Raw genomic sequence first — 3,932 nt, forward strand, 5'->3', positions numbered from 1 at the left:
CACGTTAACTGTCTCTCAAGTGAGGACACCTCAACCGATACACTCACGGGGGATTGGGGATTAAAGGGACAGTGAGAGTGAAAAGAGTATTGTAAAAGAAGAAAAAGACAGGTATGAGTGGAAAAAAACAGTGAGGGGGTGGTGGGAGGGGGGGCAGGAGAACGGGCGACCGAGTCACCGTGGTGAGCGGCTAGAAAATTCGTTCGACTAGGCCGGCATCCTCGAGAAAAGCGAGTAGGGCCGCAAGGGCTGATCGGCGACGGTGCACGTGGCCGGTGGGATGGAGCAAGTCCTGTGTGGTCGCACACGGCAGTCCGACGAGGCGGTACTTCATGGCGAGCCGCTTCCGCGCAGTGTTGAGAGAAGGACAGTCAAACAATAGGTGGCACAGGGTTTCGATCGCGCCGCAATCGGTGCAGTTCGGTGCAGCGGCGCCGCGAAGACGATGCCTGCGTTCCGCGGGCCACACAGAACCGGTCCCCAGGGCAAGAAGAAGCGCGCGCTCGCGGCGAGTGAAACCAGTGGCTGGGATGGGAGGAGGGGGGTGTCCGGAGGCGACCCGTGCGTCAGGATGCTCGCGCACCAGCTCCCGGCGAAGGTTGTTGCGTGCCGAGTCGAACGAGCTGGCGTAATCCGTCAGCGAAGTCTCGGCGAGTTCGTCTGCAGCCTCGTTGCCCGCGATGCCGACGTGTGAAGGGAGCCACTGAAGGACCACATCACAGCCTCGTTCCTGGAGGGCCAGCAGGCTGAGAGCGGCACGCTGAGCAAGAAGGGGGCCTCGTTCCTCCCTCGCGAGCTGGCGGAGGGCAGGTTTCGAGTCGCAGAAGATTGCTGCGCTCGCGACGGCCGGCGAATTGCGCAGGATGTCTGCAGCCAGCTGGAGCCCGACTAGCTCAGCTGTTGAGGATGCACAGTATCGCAAGCGGCAGTGTCGTTTCGAGCTGAGCTGAGGGGCTATGCAGGCGGCCGCGGCTGAGCGATCCTGCAGGACGGACCCATCGGTGAACACCTGCGTCCTCCCGGCCAGCTCCTCATACATCCGCGCCGCGGTCTCCTGAGCAATGGCACTGATGGGGGTGTGGCGTTTGGATCGAATGCCCGGCAGGTGCAAGTTCACTCGAAGGGGCACTCGCCGGTGAGGGGGTGGCCAGCGCGAAAGGCGTGCGGGGTCGTCAGCCACAACACCGTCGTACACGTCGATAAGTTGACCGACACGTGAGTTTGGCACAGCACGTAACCGCGAGAGGAGGGGACCTGTATCAGGCGCTCGGTGGAGACGCTGCAAGTGGCACAATGCGCGCAGGTCCGCCGTGAGCGACGCAGGCCACGCAAGAGCCTCCGCGAGGGTCTCGGCCACACGAGAGCCACGAGGTATTCCGTGACACATGCGGATGACTCGGCGGTGGTCCTGGTCGATCAGTCGCCACTGTGGCGCCTGGAGTTTGCAGATCGGCAGTGCGTAGTGGATGGCAGACAGAGCCATCGCCTCGTAGATGGTGCAGGCGAAGGCAGCGGGGCAGCCGTTGCCGCCTGCGAGTAGTTGGCGCACGGCCGATTCCACGCGACGCGTCGTCTGTCGTACACGTCGCACCGCCGGGAACCATCGGAGGCGATTGTCTATCGTCAGGCCGAGGTAGCGGACGTTGCTACTCCAAACTATTGGTGCACCATCCAGCTGAAGGCACGGAAGACGTCGTCGGGCTTCAGCCCGAGGGTGGACGATGAGGGCCTCGGTTTTCGGCGCCGAGATCGTGAGGCCGATGTTTCTCACGAAGGCGGCCACACATTGGAGGGCCTCCTGCATGCAAGCGCGCACCCCCGAGCGCTTTCGGGTCGGTCCACGCACATACAATGCGACGTCATCAGCGTACACCACTGCGCGAACAGGGAACACAGCCGTTTCTGGTAGGCACTTGACGAGCGGCGCGAGTACCAGATTAAACAAAAACGGGCTGAGGACGCTGCCCTGTGGGACGCCACAGCTGACAGATCGCGGCGCACTTGTCGCCCCGCCCACGCGCACAGTAAACGTTCGGTCAGTGAGGAAGGCCTGAACGTAGTTCAAGAGTTTGCCCTCAACACCTAGCGCGCGCACAGCACTGAGGATAGACGAGTGGGGGAGCGAGTCGAACGCCGACTTTATGTCAAGGAGCAGTAGGATGGCCATTTCTCCATCGTGAAGGGGCTGCTCGAGGGTGCTCACGACTGCAGCAATGCAGTCGATGGTCGCGCGATGTGGCCGGAATCCACACTGCTCTGGTGGGAAAGCGTTGCGCACCTCCGCGATCCACTGTAGCCGGTAAAGAGCCATCTCCTCCATAGTTTTGCCCGCCACAGAAGTGAGAGAGATGGGCCTGTATGACGTCACCGATCGCGGCGGTTTGCCTTGTTTGAGGACAGGGATCACAGTCGCGGAACGCCATTCTTCCGGGAGGACAGCACTGGAGAAAACTCTGTTGAATGCATCCAACAAGAGTGGGCGCTGGGAGGCATCCAGGTTTCTCAACAGCTGATGAGTGATTTTGTCCACTCCAGGGGCGCTGCGCTTGCGCTTTCTGAGGAGAACCCGTTCCAGTTCGTAGAGGAAGAAGTCCTCCTTGCAGAGAGAGCGAATGTCAGCTGAGGTGATGGGATCCACGGGAGGGAGTGGGGGTGCGGCGTTTGTCGTGACACCGCCAGCGCTCCCCGCTCTAGGAGGGGAAGGAGGCGCGAAAGAGGCGGCAAGCAGTTCAGAAAACTCCCTTTCAGTGATGCCCTGCGCAACGGCTATGGCGAGCACTGGGTAGCGCGACACTTTCGGGTTTATCAGGACGCGCATGATGTGCCACCCGGGGCGACGTCCTCGTGGATCACTCAGAGAGGAACAGACGCCCGTCCAGCTGCGGTCGCGTAGCCGCTGGGCGTGCCGCCGGCACACAGCGTCGAGTCGGTTGTACTCTGTCCATGCGCCGGGGATCGAGGAGCGCAGCGCCCGCCGCTGTGCTCGTTGGCGCACTGCGCGGAGGTTCAGCAGCTTGATGTCAGGGCAGGGCGTGCCGGCGGGAACAACACAGCGCGTTATGGCACGCTCAGCACAGTCCGCGATGCGCGAAAAGAAATCATTACTGCTCTGCACGCTCGCGCACAGGTCACGGAAAAGTGGCCACCGTACAACACTGTATTCCCGAACAGCACCACGGCTGGGGTGGCACGGGAGGAGTGTGATCGGGTAGTGATCAGAACCAGCAGTGTCAGCGTGGCGTTTCCACTCGTAGGAGCAGCGTTCTGACACCAGCGCCAGGTCAATCACTGTCGAGGCCGCACTGCGACGGATGAAGGTGGGTTCCCCGGAGTTTAGTACGAGGAGTCCCACCGAACTGATCGCGTCGCATAGGTCCCTACCGCGCGCATCCGTGGTACGGCAACCCCAGCTGACGTGGTGCGCGTTGAAGTCTCCACACAGTACGTGGTCACGCGCGAGCACGGCTACAAGGCGCGGCACAAACGCGCAGCTGGCCGCGACGACTGGGCGCACATAAACACTCGCGACAGAAGTGTCCACGCCGTCCACACGGACCGTGGCAGCAACGCACTCACTCGTCGCACAGCATAAATGTTCTGTGGGGACAAGCGCATGAGCGAGTGTGTCACGAATGTACAAACCGGCGCGCGGCTTCCCGGGCGGGTGGGCGGTGTCACAGCACGGCGCATTATTGCACTCAGCCAGCGCACACTGCGTGGAACTGCTGTAGCCGATGTAGCCGGGCAGCGAAACATCCTCCACGCGAACATACGTCTCCTGCAAAGCAAGGATGTCGTAGTCGCGCAGGGGAAGGATCGCTGCGAGCTCTGCTTGTCGGCGACGCAGTGAACGGCAGTTCCACTGCAGTATGCGTGGCCTAGACTCGTGTCGATCACTCGCCATCATTTGTTAACGCAAGGTGGGTGGCCAG

This window comes from Rhipicephalus sanguineus, unplaced genomic scaffold, assembly GCF_013339695.2.
Source record: "Rhipicephalus sanguineus isolate Rsan-2018 unplaced genomic scaffold, BIME_Rsan_1.4 Seq182, whole genome shotgun sequence".
NCBI classification, from domain to species: Eukaryota; Metazoa; Arthropoda; class Arachnida; order Ixodida; family Ixodidae; genus Rhipicephalus; species Rhipicephalus sanguineus.